This window comes from Ovis canadensis, chromosome 1 (genome assembly GCF_042477335.2).
Source record: "Ovis canadensis isolate MfBH-ARS-UI-01 breed Bighorn chromosome 1, ARS-UI_OviCan_v2, whole genome shotgun sequence".
Taxonomy (NCBI): domain Eukaryota; kingdom Metazoa; phylum Chordata; class Mammalia; order Artiodactyla; family Bovidae; genus Ovis; species Ovis canadensis.
Window position 1 is genome coordinate 34,523,165 of NC_091245.1, and position 17,273 is coordinate 34,540,437.

The 17,273-nt window shown below is 43.7% G+C and overlaps 1 long non-coding RNA gene across 1 annotated transcript; it reads right to left on the reverse strand.

Moving 5' to 3' along the window:
- Positions 1 to 777: 777 nt before the first annotated feature.
- On the reverse strand, positions 778 to 16,515 carry LOC138429131 (uncharacterized). The gene is made up of 3 exons (XR_011252698.1): positions 16,418 to 16,515; positions 13,840 to 13,940; positions 778 to 2,298 (listed from the first exon to the last, which is right to left on the reverse strand). It is a non-coding gene; the product is annotated as an uncharacterized lncRNA (long non-coding RNA).
- Positions 16,516 to 17,273: the final 758 nt, after the last annotated feature.

The following is a 17,273-nucleotide window of genomic DNA, read 5'->3' on the forward strand; positions in this document are numbered from 1 at the left end:
TATACATGTTTGAATAATGAGTCAGTAAGAAGTCATATATCATTTGAAAATCACTAACTGGGAATCTGATGTGTTAGGGGACACAGCTGACTAGATAAACCTGACTTTGAAACTCGTACTCTAGGCGAGTGGGAATGAGGGAGTCAGAACATAAAGTAATCAAATAGACTGTTAAATAGTGATTCAGTGCTCAGTTTGAAGATAAAGCAGTGGGATGGTCAAGACAAACTGGGTTGGGTTGGGTGGTCAGGAGATGATGGCCTGGTAGCTAAAGCTGGAATGAGAAGATAGAAAAAGCCACAGCTAGAGCTGGGGAGAGACAATCCAGCCTGAGGGAACCACTATACTTGGCCTCCAGGGGAGCTCGGTGTCCCATCAACTGGACACATCTTTACTCTGTGCTCCTCCTCTCTACCACAGGTACGTGCGTGCGCACAGGAAACCTACAGGCTCCACCCTCACTGGACTTGGAGTGAAGTGGAAGAAAAGACGCTTATTTATTAAACAGGCGGTTGTGCCACAGACTGATGGATGAGAACTGGGAGGATGAGCAGAAACTTGGGGTACTCCTGAAGAATATGACAGAAGCCTCTAACCTAGCCTGGGAAAGCTGAGACACATTCCCTGAGGAACTGCCACTGAAGCCAAGATCAGATCAAGCAACATCAAAACAAAACAAGCCTGAACGGGATTTGAATTTGAACTGACCATTGGTCTACCTGTCCATGCCCACTCTCTGACTGGCTACCCTGGGATTCTGCTGGACTCAAAGTGATGCGGCGGAAAGTGTTTATTTATTTGGAGGAAGCCCAGGACATTGCAGGAAAAGTACGTGAGATACACTAAAGCAGCCAGCGAAACATTCCCATCATCACATTATCACCTATGGCAGGGGCTCTCCAACTTGCGGTCACATCAGAATCCCCTGGTGGGCTTGCTGAAACACAGAGAGCTGGCCCTGCGCTACCCTCTGGTTTCTAACTCAGGATGTTTGTCTGGGGTCTGATAATTTGCATTTCTACCCAGCTCCCAGGTGATGAAGCTGCTGCCAGTCTAAGAACCATACTCCGAGAAGAACTGACTTAGAGGGGGTGCATGAGTCTGTAGGTGGAACTTTTAAGGCCACAGGAGTGTTTTCTAAAGAAACAACAGAGCTGGGGACAGGAACTCCCAGGCCAGGGTATCTGGGGCCCTTCCAGAAGGATCCTTTCCAGCCAGGTTTCCCCTTCACACTTCTCCTGGCCAATGGACCCCAAAGAACAACACCGACTGTGGCTTTGGCATTTGTGTGCTAACAGGTCAATGCACTTAGACTTTCACTTCTTTTCCGAGAGAAACAGAGCTGGGCTTTGCCAAGCCAAATACACACACACCAAATACACAACATTTCAGCTTGTCCTCTTGGGTAGTCTACCTTTAATTCTTTTTTTTTCTCAGTTGTGTGGCTCCCAAGTGAAGTGAAAGTGAAAGCATTAGTCGCTCTCAGTCACGTCTGACTCTTTTGCAACCCCATGGACTGTAGTCTGCCAGGTCCCTATGTCCATGGAATTCTCCAGGCAAGAATACTGGAGTAGCCAGTGCCTTCTTCAAGGGATCTTCTAGATGCAGGGATCAAACCTGAATCTCCCACATTGCAGGCTGATTCTTTACCATCTGAGTCAACAGGGAAGCCTCCCTAAGTCCGTATTAATTCTCTGCTGGGTCAGCTCCCAAATATACTGCTGTTGGAGCTTCTGGGCTCCAACAGTGTCCAGACAAACCTACCAGGCAGCATGTGACGTGAACCAGAGTAGAGCAAGTCCTGGCTTTATTCCTGACCAATCACTTAGCAAGGATCCTTCATGGGAGACGCTTCATCTCTCTGAGCCTTCATGGATGGTGAGGGAGGGGCAGTAGCTCACAGGATTGTTGGGATCTCGGCAAGAGGTGATGGATGTTAAGCCTCGGTGACATAGGAGGAACCCAGCAGGTTAGGACTGTCACAGCATTCTGTCTTGTAAAGTGGTGCTTGGCATAGAATAGCTGGCTCATCTCCTACACTTCCCCAGGCCTCCAAAACACCCAGGAGTGGCTGGAGGGGCCATCGCTCAATGCCTATTGTATCCTCCTCTGTGGCATATTTCCAGGCCCTTGGCATCTTTTGCCTGGATTGTTACAATGGCCTCCAAAGGACTTACTTGCCTGCAGAGGGCCCCTAAAAGCCCTCATCCACATTTGTAAAGCAGAGACCTGATTATGCCTGCCAAAAATTCTTCAGAGATTCTCCAACGTCCAGAGCAGGGATCATGTCCTCAGAGCCTACAGAAGGTAGAAGGAAATAGACATGAGTGCCAGGACCGTGCAAAGGCAATGGGGGAGCAGTAGGGATTATGGCAAACCGAGACGTCACTGTGTAAAGGCATTCAGACTCAGAATTCAGTGAAATCCTCCGTGGGCCAAGGAAAGCTTGCCCTGGCACTGAGTGTAGTCTTGGATTACCAGAGTAAGAGAGTTCCCCTGGTGTGTGAAATCCAAGCTCCTTAGCCTGGCTTACAAGGATCAGCCTCCTCCTCTTTCTCTGCCCTGCTGACTTGAAATTCATACAGCTGTCCAGCTGCTCTCAGTTCCTCCATACATGCCATGCTGGTCCTCAGCTCTGAACAGTGAGTCTTCTACATATGAACCTTCAAGTTTTGAACTCTCATAAATGTGAATGTATGTTCCATCAATATCAGGCATGAATGAAAATCCAGCTTGCCACCCCCAACTCTGTCTCCTATTGTTGATGATCCTTCAGCTTTAGCATTTCCTACCTCCTCTCCCTCCTCCAGGCAGTAACTCTTCTTGCCTGTTCACTAAATGCCAGCCCCTGTATATCAGCTGTTGTACTGTAATACTGTACTTTCCAAGGTAGTGCACTGTAAGATTGAAAATGTCTTAGTTTTTTGTGTTTGTCTATTGTTTACATATTATTTATGTGGAAAGTATTACAAACCTATTACAGTTCAGTACTACATGACTGATTGTGTTAGTTGGGTACCTAGGCTAACTTTGTTGGACTTATATGAACAAATTCAACTTAAAAATGAGTTCTCAGAATAGAACGCGTTCATATGCTGGGGACTTACTGTACCTTGCCCCTGGAGGAGGGCACAACAACCCACTGCAGTATTTTTGCCTGGAGAATCCCTTGTACAGAGGAGCCTGACAAGCTATGGTCCATAGGGTTGCAAAGAGTAGGACACGACTGAAGTGACTTAGCATGTATGCATGTCCTGTACCTTGATCAAGCCTAGAGGGCTTTATTCTTGCTCTTCACATGGAAAAATCCTGCCCATTGCTGAGAACTCAGTGCAGGCAATGCCTCCTTGGGGAAGTCTTCTTTGTACTTACTGCTAGTCCTACTAGAAGGGTTATGAACCTTTTCCTGGTGCGCCAACAATATGTTGCTTTTCTCCTTTGTTAATACTCATCAAATGGTACTATTATTATCTCTTTTGTATCTGTCTCTCTGCTCAGGTGGCAGCACGTATGCTTGATTGCCAAATGTTAATAAGCTTTGTATCCAACAATCACTATTTGTTAAATGGATGATTGGGAGGCAGGTAGTACCCAGAGCAGTGCAGAATCTGAACAGTGGCCCAAGAGGTATACCCTTTAGCAACAGGAAGAAATTGGGAGAGGCATAGGACTGGTCCTTCATCTCTCCCTTCCCATCACAAGAATGAACAGAAAACAATGAAAGCAACAGAACTGAGGAGCAAGAATGCCCTTAACTTTATCTCTCAACCACTAAAGACTGTCTCCTCTTATTGCTGATTCAACTCCCCAAGACAGAATCTGATTGTTAGATCACTTTAGGCCCAAGGGACAACTGCCCACACCAGACTACCTTAAGATGCTAGCCAAACTGTTTTGGCCGCCTATGGTCAGGGGTCCTTCTTTAGTCTAACTGGGATAGAATCATCTGCAAGAAAGCATGGTACCTTCCATGAATAGATGCTCTCTGGAGGGACTTTGAGTGTGGCAGGTGAGTTCCGTAGCTTAGGTGGTACAGGCTTCAGGATTGAGGCAAATGAAAATTTCAGGAGGAATCCCTCAGGGTTGTGCAGGGGCCTCACTTGCCTTTCCCCAGTCCTAGTCCCGATGGGTCTGCTTTTCTGCACTACTTCAAGGAAGTCCCTGTCTCTCTGCCCGTCAGTTTCCCCATCTGTAAAAGCATGGGGTCAAACTATTTGGCCTGTTAGATTCTTTTTGGTTTTGAGACTCCTGTATATTCCCCCAGATTCTAGAACAGCCCACCTTCTTACATCTTATCCTCTGGACTTTCCCCCTTTGTCTGAAGGACCTGATCATCTCTTCATTAACAGTCCTGGTCAAGCCTGGTTTGACTTCCAAAGGCCCAGCTCACAAGCCACTTAGCAAAGCCAGTCGTAAAAGAAAACTTAACATCTGTTCTGGGCTTTCACAGAGGGCATGCTTCACATTCCTCCCCTCAAAGCAAACTGCATCAAGCCTTGATCTGGGGCCAACCAAGGAGAAGTAACCCTCAGGGGGTGGGGTGCCATTCGGTGCCCAGATGAGGTCACTTAATGCACAGTCATTGGTAGCCCTGAGGAATGAAAGGTATTTGCCTTCCCCATTAATCACTCAAAAAAGTTATGAACATCTTGGATCAAACTGAAAGTATAAATGTTGTGGACAAAGGGGCCCCTTTGACTCCCACTTAGTATTGAGTTGGCCAAAAATTTCATTTTGAATGAACTTTTAGACCAACACAATTAAAGTCCAGATAGGTTTGTTCCTCTGAGGTTAAGTGACAGGACCACAGAGATAGGAAGAGGAGATAATGAGAAAAGGGAGGAGGAGGCAAGAAGATGTTATTCATCTAGTCCAATGTCAGATCCAATGCTTGAATCCAAGCTAACGATGTTGGTTCTATCAGTCATCCTCCTCCAAAGGCAGCTTATTTCACAGTTGGATGGTAATGTTATTAGAAATACATTTTATGACAATGAACCAAAATATATCTCTTTGATCCATTCCTATAGTAGTCAATATGAAATTAGAATAAGTCAATTTTTCTCCCAAAGAGTTGCCCTTAAAGCATTTGAAGACACATCCTACTTAAATCTCCTATCCCCCATGTAAAAAGAAAAAAAAAACCACCATCTCTTTCAGTTCATCCTTATACATCATTTTCCAGCCACACATGCCCTCTGTTTCATCCTGACACACTCTTCTGGAATCATAGACCTTCTCACAGTGTGGGGCCAGAACCACACATGATTGTGCAAGTGTGCAGATGAGATCAATCATCTCAACACACAGATACCACTGGGTGATGATAGAGTCAGGAAAGAGCCCAGTTCTGCTGACTCTCAGGTACCTGGGGCAGATGGAGAAATACCAATAAAGCAGTAAGAGAGGGGACTAGCCTTTGCAATACAAAAATAGTTGCATGGAATTTACCATGTGTTCCTGGGGGCTCCCATGAACCACACATCTGTGCAAAGCCAGCATGTCCATAGATGCAGAATCCAGATCTGAGCAACCAGAGGTGCTGTCAGCCAATCAAACCGATAACAATTCCATGGCTATTTAAAACCTGATAATATAGTGTAGGGGGATGGCCTGGATGAAGACTCAAGCCTGTTCGATTTACACGCATGTTGCCTAAACTGTCTTCCCTACCTTGATTACTAATAACCATGGAGATACTCAGTTCCCTTTAAGGTATATTTCCAAGAAACTATACCAATATGTCCACTCATTTTTCCTGGCTTCTCTTAGCCCAGTATTCCAGAAAAAAATTATTCCCTCATTTCATATGATACCATATTTTTCATTCTGCTTCTAACGATGCTGTGATTTCCTCTTTAAAGTATATATTAGTCCCAAGAATATTGCACAGTATTACTATGGTAATGGAAAGGACTCTATTCTTGACTTACGCCTGTGGTTTCAGGGCTACGTACTCAAAGATATCTCCCAGACTTTCACCCTAAACTATATCCTAAATCATGCCCTGTGTGTTTCCCATGGTACCTCTCCCTTTTGGGGTCCCATAGGTGGCTTCCCTCATAGCTCAGCTGGTAAAGAATCCACCTGCAATGCAGGAAACCCTGGTTCAATTCCTGAGTCAGGAAGATCCACAGGAGAAGGGATAGGCTACCCACTCCAGTATTCTTGGGCTTCCCTTGTGGCTCAGCTGGGAAAGAATCCACCTGCAACACGGGAGACCTGGGTTCAATCCCTGGGTTGGAAAGATCCCCTGGAGAAGGGAAAGGCTACCCACTCCAGTATTCTGGCCTGGAGAACTCCATGGACTCCATGGGGTCACAAACAGTGGGACCTGACTGAGCGACTTTCACTTTCACTTTCTTTCAGGTACTTGAAATTCATCCTCTCTCCTCTCTACCCAGACTAAATAGTCTACTATAATTAATGGTCCTGCGACCACTGCCAACTGAGTTGCTGAGAGAGAAAATTTGCATTTCTTGAGCATCTGCTGTGAAGCTTAACAACTGCACGGTACAAATATTATCCCTATTTTATAAAGAAGGAGACTGACATGCACTGTCTCCTGCCCCAAGTTTGACCCTTTAACAAATGCAGTGGGCTCTGCTTTCAAAGGACATCCAGAATTCTGGCGCATTTGCAGCTTCCAGTCACCATCATCATCATCTCCTGCTGTGGTTACTGCAATAACCCCTATCTAGATCTCTCTGTTTCTATGCTTGCTCCTCTAAAACTCAGCATTGTAAAGTCCTGTTAAATTTCCATCTCACTTAAAACAATGTCCTTCTCATTGTCCTGGAGGACCTACATAATCTGCCCTTGGTTCCTCTTAGAACTCATCTCCAACTGTGCTTTCTCCCACTCTCTCCACTCCATCACAAGGGCCTCCTGGCACTGCCACAAACACACAGAGTTGCTCTTGCCTGAGGGCATGTATACTAGCTTTTCTCTCCATCTGGAAGGCACCTCCCCCAGATAGTCACATGGCTTGCACCCTCATTTCCTTCAGCATCTCACTTCAGAGGTGCACCCATCCGTAATTTTCACACTCTGCCTTCTCTCCTCACCTGCTCATTTTCTTTTTCTTTCTGATGTAGCTACAGCCAATATATAAATTCAGTTTTTATTTGTTTGTGGTCCAGCTCCTCACTAGAATATAAGCTTCACAAATTTTTCTTCTTGTGACAAAATATATTTTGTCTTACAAATAGCCAGTGAAAGAACAGCTAAGAAAGTGGAAATGAACGTGTTAGTTGCTCAGTCGTGTCTGATGCTTTGCAATCCAATGGAGCGTAGCCCGCCAGGCTCTTCTGCCCATGGGATTTTTCCAGGCAGCAATACTGGAATGGGTTGCCATTTCCTTCTCCAGAAGCTCTTCCTGACCCAGAGATTGAACCTGGGTCTCACTCATTGCAGGCAGATTGTCTACTGCCTGAACCACCAGGGAAGCCCAAGACAATGACTAAGAGGCAACTGGCTAAGTGGGGAGGGCCCAAGATACTATGGAATTCAGACCATCACCTACAAGAATTATTGGGAACAAGGAAGAAAATATGACCTGGAAGGATAGGATAAGGAAGGGAGTCATGGAGAATGATTTCAACTATTTGAAAAGCTGTCATGCAGAGTAGAAGCAGATTTATTCTGAATTTTCCACTAGGTAAAACTAAGACTACTGAGTAACTTGCCAGGTGGACAAAAAGGGTGTGGCAGGCATTCAAGACAGAATTATTTGAGAGCCGGGTTGATGCTGAGACATGGAAAGATATGGTTGGTTCACTGAATACCAATTACACCCCTACCCTCCAGCTACCAACCATGTGTAGCTGGAGGCCACATGAAAAGAAATAGATAACCTGAACAGGCCTGTGTCTATTAAAGAAATTATTAATCCTACTAGATCAGTTAATAACCTTCCAAGACAGAAAGCACCAAGATCAAATGGGTCCAGCGGTGAATTCTACCAAACATTTTTAAAAAGTTACACCAAATCTCTATAATCTTTTTCAAAGTATAGAAGAAGTCAAAGGTATACTTCCTAACCCATTCTATGAGGTCAACATTACCCTAATACCCAAAACAGACAAAGACATTGTGAGAAAAGAAGTCTGCAGACCAATATCTCTCATGAACATAGATGCAAAACTCTTCAAAATATTAGCACATTAAATCCAACAATATATAAAAAGAATTATACACCACAACCAAGTGGGATTTATCCCAGGTAAGTAAGGCTGGTTAAAAATTAGAAAATCAGTTCGAGTAATCCATTATATCAACAAGCTAAGGGGGGAAAAAAAGTCACTTGATCACATGATCATATCAATAGATGCAGAAAACACATCCAACAACCATTCATAGTAAAAACTCTTAGTGAATGATGAATAAAAACTTCCTTGACTTGATAAAGAATATCTTCAAAAAACCCACAGCTAACATTGCACATGATGAAACACTCCAAGCTTTCACACTAAGATTGGGTACAAGACAAGGATGCCCCTCACTACTCCTTTCAACATGACACTGGGAGTTCTAGCTAATGCACTAAGACAAAAAAGAAAAATGAAATAACAAGTGTGCAGACTAGGAAAAGAAAAATAAAACTATATTTGTCTACAGATAATATGGTCATCTAAGAAAATCTGAATTGCTAACAATCTCCTGAAACTAATTAGTGATTTTTACAAGATCACTTGTTGTACAGATCAATATACAAAGGTCAGTTGCTTACACACATGTCACTGATGAAAAAATGGAATTTGAAAGTAAAAATAAAATACCATTTACATTAAAGCTCCCAAAAGTTAAAAACTTAGGTATAAATCTAACAAAATGTGTACAAGATTCATGTGATTAAGACTACAAATCTCTGATTAAAAAAAAAAAAAGAAAAACTAGATATATGCATAGGAAAATCAGTATTATAAGAATGTTCATTCTTTACAACTTGATCTGTGGATTCAATGTAATCCCAACCAAAACCTCAGCAAGTTATTTCACGGATATTGTCAAGCTAATTCTAAAATTTATGTGTAGAGACAAAAGCCTCAACTAGCCAACATGGAGAACAAAGCTGGAGGACTGAAACTATTCAACTTCAAGACTCACTATATAAAGTTATAGTAATCAACATGGTGCGGGATTGGTGAAAAAACAGACAATAGAGCAACGGGCAGAGCAGAGAGCCCGGAAATCAACTCACATAAATATAGTCAACTGATCTCTGACAAAAGAACAAAGGCAATGCAATGGAGTAAATATAGTCATTTGTGCAAATGGTGCTGGAACAACTGGACATACATAGGCAAAACAAACAAACAAAAAGCAACCCCACAAATGTTGACAGAGACCTTATACCCTTCACAAAAGTTTACTCAAAACAGATTACAGACCTATATGTAAAACTTTAAAGTATGAGACTCTTAGAAGATAACAGGAAAGAATGATGCATAGATGTAGGTATGATGGTGCCTTTTTAGATATAATACATGATTCATCAAAGAAATAATCATTAAACTGATCTTCACTGAAATTAAAAACTTCTGCTCTGTGAAAGACAACATCAAGAGATGGAGAAGACAGTCCATGAGCGGGAGGAAATATTTGCAGATGACATCTGATAAAGGACTGTTATCCAAAATATGTAAAGATCTCTTAAAATTCAGTGACAAGAAATCAAACAACTTGATTAAAAATTAGCTAAGAGCTTGACAGATATCTCACAAGGAAGATATACAAATGGCAAATAAACATATGAAAATATGCTCCATTTCATATGTCAAATCAACTTAAAGCAATATTGATATACGACGACATATCTGTAAGAATGGCCAAAATCCTGAATGCTGAGAACAACAAGTGCTGGCAAGAAAATGGAGCAACTGGAACTCTCATCCATTGCTGGTAAAAATGCAAAATAGTACAGTCACTATGGAACAGTTTGGCAATTTCTTACAAAGTTAAATATATTTCACCATTTGATCTGTAGATAATATTCGTTGAAAATTTACGTCTAAAGAAAAACCTACACATAGATGTTTATAGCAGCTTTACTTACAATTGCCAAAACTTGGAAGCCACAAAGATACCCTTCAGTAGGTGAATGGATAAATAAACTGTGGTACATCTAGACAATGAACTACTATTCAGTCCTAAAAGTGATGAAAAGGAAACTTAAATGCATGATTTCTAAGTAAAGGAGTCAATCTGAAAAGGCTACATACTTTACGATTCCAACTATAGGACATTCTAGGAAAGGTAAGACTATGGAGGCAGAAAGATTAGTGGTTGCCAGAAGTTGGGAGGGGGCAGGGAGGATGAATAGGTAGAGCACAGAGGATTTTTAAGGCAGCAGAAGTACTTATGTATAATGTTATAATGATGGATGTATATCATTATACATTTGTTCAGACCCATAGAATGTACAGTACCAAGGGTGAAGTATGGATTTGGGGGTAATTATGATGTGTGAAGGGGCTTCCATGTTGTTAGCAGTAGAATACCTGTCTGCCAAGGCAGGAAGACACTAAGGTTTGATCTTTGCATGGGGAAGATCCCCTGGACGAGGGCATGGCAACTCACTCCATTATTCTTGCCTAGATAATCCCATGGACAGAGGTGTTTGGCAGGCTACAGCCCATAGGGTCACACAGAAGTCAGACACCATTGAAGCAACTTGGTACCCATGCATGATGTGTTAATATAGGTTCATCAACTAAAACAAACATACTACTCTGGTGGGCGATGTTCATAATGAGGTAGGCTGTGCATATATGGGGACAGGTGGTGCATAAGACATCTTAGTACTGTCCCTCAATTTTGTCGTGAACCTTAAACTGCTCTAAGAAAAAAGAAACCTTCATGAAAACATTATACTTCTCATAGGAGATCATTATGGAACTCAGTGATATAAATCATGTAGAATAGTTAGCAAAATTCCTGGCTCAAAATAAGTGATCAGTGACTCTCAGCTGTGGTAATGAAGGTAATGATGATGGGGATATTCTGGCTCCAGTTGACAAAGTCAAGCACATGTCTGGTTAATAGGTCAGCTTAGAGGATTTCAGTAAGAAAGTATTCAGGAAAAAATACTGGGACCCCCATCCTTCTCAACCAAGAAGGTTTATTTTTGTTCTGTTCTAAATCTTTTTGAAATGAATTCTTTTAAGGAAATAACTATGACCTCTGCTTGGGGTCTAATCAGAATGCTTGTGTATATGTTAGTCGCTCAGTCCTGTCTGACTCTTTGCAACCCCATAGAATGTATAGACCCCATACAGCCTGAGAGGCCCTTCTGTCCATGGAATTCTCCAGGCAACAATACTGGAGTGGGTAGCCATTTCCTTCTCCAGGGGATCCTCCCCTCCCCAGGGATTGAACCTGGGTCTCCTGAACTACAGGCAGATTATTTATTGTCTGAGCAACCAAGGAAGCCCCACCAGTGTGCCTATAAATGTATATTTTCAAGAACGTTAATACAAAACACTTCAAAATACCTTTTACTTTGGGGATGCTGATGTGCGTTTTATGTTAAGTCTTGGCTGTGCTCTAGGCAGCTGCTCTAATATTTCTGCTGAGGCAGGCAGGGTCCACCACCCAAATGCATTTCATCTAAGTGTGATTTGGTCTGGGACATCTTGGTAATCAGGGGAGACAAAGCAGATTGAAAGCATGTGAGCAGCCAGTTTCCCAATGAGATGAGACAGGCTCTGTTGATAAAAACCACTCCACACAGGGCATGGGTGGGATGTGGTGAGGAAGAGGGGGAAGCCCAGGGTCAGGTTGTGATGAGGAGGTAGGAGTTTGGTCAAGCCCAGGGCCTGTCTGGGATACCAGCCATGAGAAAGCAAGCTTCAGCGCAGCTGTGTCAGATGCGGACTAACCCCACATATTTATATTTCAAAACCCATTTCCTGGGGTGGATTGGGGGGCGGGTGGATTTTGGGAAATCACAACATGTTGTTAAAGTCAGAAAATCCTTGGGTCTTGGTATTCTCCCCAGACTCCACAACATTCAGTATGAGGGAAACCTGAGAAATGACCCACTCTGACTTGAGAATCTAATATGTGCTTTTCTTACTTTTCCTCTAATTATCCCAGAAGCAATTACTCAGGTTCAGAGAGGAGCAGTAATTAGTATTTGAAGACCTGAATGTCCTAGAAAGGCCCTGGGAATCTACTGGGGAGCAGAGAAGGAGGGAGATCACTGTTTATGTCACCTTCCAAGTTGTGAGCAGGGCACTGGAAACAGCCAGAGATGCGGGCAGCCAGTGAACAAGGCCTGTTCTAGGTCATTCTGGACTTCCCATTTGAGATGAGGGAGGAGCAGTCATTCCTATTCCCTTGAAAATGATTCAGCCAAGGCCATCATGTCAACCTTCTGGACCAGGGAGCAAAACAATAAGAATACCCACTCAGTCTTCTAGAAGGAAGTTGCCATGACTTGCCCTTATTTTTGTTATATTGGAAGTACGTTTGTCATATAGAATACGGGATGCCTAGCTAAATCTGAATTTCAGATAAATAATGAAAAGTTTTTATATAAATATGTCACAAATGTTGCATGGGATAGACTTTAAAAATTATTTGCTTTTTATTGGAAATTTGAATTTAACCAGATATCTTGTCGGAGAAGGCAATGGCACCCCACTCCAGTACTCTTGCCTGGCAAATCCCATGGATGGAGAAGCCTGGTGGGCTGCCATCCATGGGGTCGTGAAGAGTTGGACATGACTGAGCGACTTCACTTTCACGTTTCACTTTCATGCATTGGAGAAGGAAATGGCAACCCACTCCAGTGTTCTTGCTTGGAGAATCCCAGGAGCGGCGGAGCCTGGTGGGCTGCCATCTATAGGGTCGCACACGACTGAAGTGACTCAGCAGCAGCAGCAGCAGGTATCTTGTATTTTTAGTTGCCTAGTTTGGAAATTCCTTCCACAAGTCACTAGATAACATCTTATAAGCATCCCTTTGCAGAAGATGGAGGGCAGTGTGATATAGCACAACTTTCTGTGAAGATGTGAGTGATGATGGAAGTGAGCCTCCCATCGCTGAGGCTTCACTTGGCAGTCCCCACCCCTCACTCTTCAGCTCCTAAGCCAACTTCTTGGGTTTGAACCCTGGTTCCATAAATAGTTAGCTCTATGACCTTATGTTAAGTAACACAACTTCTCTCTGTGTTACTAGTTTTCTAATTTACAAAACGGAAATAATAATAGTAGCCTTCAAAAGTATTTTTTAAAACATTAAAGTATACTTAGATCAGTGTTTGGCCCATAGAAAGAAATAAATGTTAATCTTTATCATTCTTATTATTCCTCATAACTGTATATAAAAGGAGTTGGGCTAGTGAGAATCCTGTTGTCACATCAAAGCTAGGGCAGAATATTTTGTAGCTTTTTCTTTTATATTGGAATGTAGCCGATTAACAATGTTGTAACTGTTTCAGGCGCACAGCAGAGAGACTAGCCCATACATATACATGCATCCATTCTTCCCCAAACTCCCCTCTCATCCAGGCTGTGGGGCAGCATTTTGGATCACTGAAGCCTTTGTAGACCACTATAGTCCAGAGAAGATGAAGGCTTTGTGGACACTGAGTGCTATCCTCTTATTTTATAGGTGAAGAGAAAACTTGAGACAGAGAGGACAAGTGGCTGGCTCTAAACTTCACAGGTGGTTGACGGTATGGTTTTGAAGTGAAAAGGCAGATATTCCTTTGAATTGAGTTAACTGTAGACAACCTTTTGCTAGAATCACAGAATTACACGATTACAGAGCCACGGGCTACAGCTATGGCAAAATTTGCACCAGGGTCAGATTAAGATGAGAGATACTGACCCAAGAATCCAATGTTGACGAGTTCTCTTCTCAGTTCCGCCTTGATGTTTGCTCCGTGTATTTTGGCAGGTTCTCACCTTTTCTGGCCTTTGGTATCTCATCTGTTCAACAGAGATAATCATCTTAGTTCTGTTCACTTCCTAGGGCTATTGCAAAACCTTCGGAAGGACTGACACTCTGGCCACCTCCCCAAAACTCACTACCCCACTTTGTCCTTTTGGCCTCTCCCCAGCTCATCAGAGTGCTGCCTTCCTTCACGTCCTTGGCTTCTGTCCCTCAAAGGCCTGGGATATCTGGGCCTCAGCTGACTGATGACCAGCAGATTCTAGTAGGTGGGGTGAGGGTGTAGATGGGCTCCTTCCTGCTGGTTTATAGCCAGGCAAACACAGCCTCTGAACTCAGCTCCCAAGCAATACATCTTGAAGTGAGCAGTGACTTTGCTAAAAAGCAAGTCTGATCTTGACACTTATCAACCTAACACTTGTGTTATAGGTGTTAAACTGGTCCCTTCCCACCCTGTTATATATTACCTTTCACTCAGTTACCTCTGCTCAAATCTATTGTTTACTTGGCCAGTGAGAGTTCTTTCTAAACTAAAACTTAATTAAGATAACTATCTGCTTAAAATCCACCATCCACTGCAGAGATTTGAGTTTGTTTGTGGGTTTTTAAAGTTTATGGATAGCCTTCAGCAAATCTGTGAACATCCCGAAATGTACACCCTAGTTCTATTTGTGTGCACATCAACTTTGTTCAGATTCTCAGAGGGGTCTGTGACATCTCTCACACCACATACTTCCCAGTCCCTCCTCCTCCTAAAATAGTTTCCAAACCTCTGATCCGCAGAATCAAGTCCAAACTCTTTAATTTGTAAGGCATGCAAAGCCCTTCTTGATATACTGTCTTCATTTTGAAGTCTGTTGTTCAATTGCTCAAACAAATCTCACTATTCCTCACCTCCTTGCCTTTGCTCAAGGTTTGCCCTCTGATTTGAGCATCTTCTCCTTCCCATTTTTCCTGCTGATCTTTCTCACCTGGTTAACTCCTACTTAACTATTGTAACTGAATTCAAGAGTTCCCTCTTCCAGAAAGTTTCCTCTGACCCCCTCTTCCACCCCAAACTGGTGGAGAGTTCCTTCCCTGGGCTATCAAAGTGCAGATGCCTCCACTTCTCTAGTCACACTGTGCTCCCGTGAGATGAAGGTCTTCGAGGATAAGACTGTCTCACTCATCCTTTCCCTCTTCTCTTTCCCTAAAGCCAGTGGTCCTCGGGGATCAGCAGCATCCTCACCACCTGGGACCTTGCTAGAAGTACAAATTCTTCGGTGGGTCCCACCCCAGACCCACTGAATCAGAAACTGGGGGTGGGGCCAGCAAGCTGGGCTTTAACAGGCCTTCCAGGGGATTCTGATGCCCGCTCAAGTCTGAGAAGCAGTGACCTCAAGAGATTCTCTTATCTCTTGCCTGGTCCACTGGGACAGCTTCTCACTGAGCTTCCTCATCTGTTACTTTCCAATCTGTTTCCCACACTACAGCCAGATTACTTTGTTGTAGCATGGTGGCACAGTGGTAAATAATCTGCTTGCCAATGCAGGAGACATCAGAGATGCAGCTTCAACCCTTGGGTTAGGAAGATCCCCTGAAGTAGCAAATGACAACCTCCTCCAGTATTCTTGCCTGGAAAAGTCCCTGAACAGAGGAGCCTGGTGGGCTACAGGCCATGGGATTGCAAAGAGTCAGACATAACTGAGTGATTGAATACACACAGTACAACATGTAAGGGCCCTGCTCAAAAGCCTTAAGTGGCTTCCTTTTCCCCTTAGAATTAAAGACAGATGCTTCACCATGGCCTACAGGATCCAGCCTTGGTTTTATCTCCAGCCTTGCCCTGCAGTTCCCCACCACTAACTCTCCACCACGAGACACACTGGCTTGCTCTCATACTTTTAACTTCTTAGAGCAGCAATCTCTTTCTGCCTCAGGCCTTGTGCTGGGACCAGGGAAAGGGCATAAACGAGTCACCTTCTCTGCCCTTGAGGAGGGGCAGTCAAGTAGGAGACACAGATATGGACACAAATAAACAGGCAGATTACAGGAAGCAAAGGAACAGAGTTGGGCATGTGTAGACAGGCAGCCAAGATTAATTCCATCTGGGGATTTCCTTTCTGTGGCCATTTCCAACTGTTCCGAAGCTCTACGAGGAAGATTTCCCCATCTGAACATTCCAGCTCTAGTTATTCCATTGCCCTGAGCCTCAGTCCCCACATCTGTAAAATGGGGCAGGGGCAGGCCACATCAGGATGCATGTAGTGCGCACTTGAGCATAGAGCGTGCCTGCTGCAGGGGCTCAGCAGGGCCATGGGTCTCCCTTGTTTCTGGAGCAGATCCAAGTTTAGATCTTGGGGACACCTGAGCCTCAACAGAAAATTGAGTATGTCCTGAAAAAATGAGTTCAGCAGCAAGCTTGAGGTTAGGCCTAAAGAGAAAGGAAATTTCCCCTCCACATTAAGAAATCTCCCTCCTGTGGGTGTGGTAGTGAATGTGAAAGTGGAACCTCCCTCCTGGCCCCTGCACTTACCAGAAGGAGCACTGAGGCTTGCAAAGGCCTTACAGAAAGAGCAGCTGCTGAACAGGAACTGGGGCCACCGGTTCTGGGAAGCTGGAGGCTTCTGGGGCAGAGCCCAGAGGCCCAGTGTTTACAAAGCCCAGAAGCACCTGCACCCAAACCGTGTTAGACACAGACCAAATAATGGTGAGCTCTTGGCACATCCCCTAGAGAGAAAGCCAGGATCACTTCTCCAGGGCTCAGAGCTCTCAGCTTCCCAAACAGTGCAGCTATGGCCACCAGGAGGAAGTGGGGGATGCAGAACAGGCTGAGTAGGTTAGATAGTCATTTATTCATTCATTCACTCCTAAATTCTTCATCTGTCAGATGGGGAAAGGAAGTATTTTTATTGTCTATTTGGAATACATATAGTGGGGAAGGATGGAAAAAGTGTTGTTAGAGAGAGCAATAGAGAGAATAAATTCAGTCATTATTTCATATACCCTAACTAAGCACCTGGGCCTCTCAGGTGGGTGAGTTAAGAATCCACCTGCCAATTCAGGAGATGCAAGAGGTACAGATTTGATCCCTGGGTCAGGAGGATCCCCTAGAGGAGGAAATGGTCACCCACTCCAGTATTCTTGCCTGGAAAATCCCAGGGACAGAGGAACCTGCTGGGCTACAGTCCCTGGGGTTGCAAAGAGTCAGACACCACTGAGCAACTGAGAATGCATGCATGCAACTAAGCACTGGCTATAATAAAAACAATAATGGATGTTCATAGAGTGCTACTTTAATCCTTATAACCACTCTTCTGAAGGAGCTTCTGTTATTTCAATTTACAGATGAGAAACTGAGGCTCAGAAAGATGAACTCACCCAGATTACAT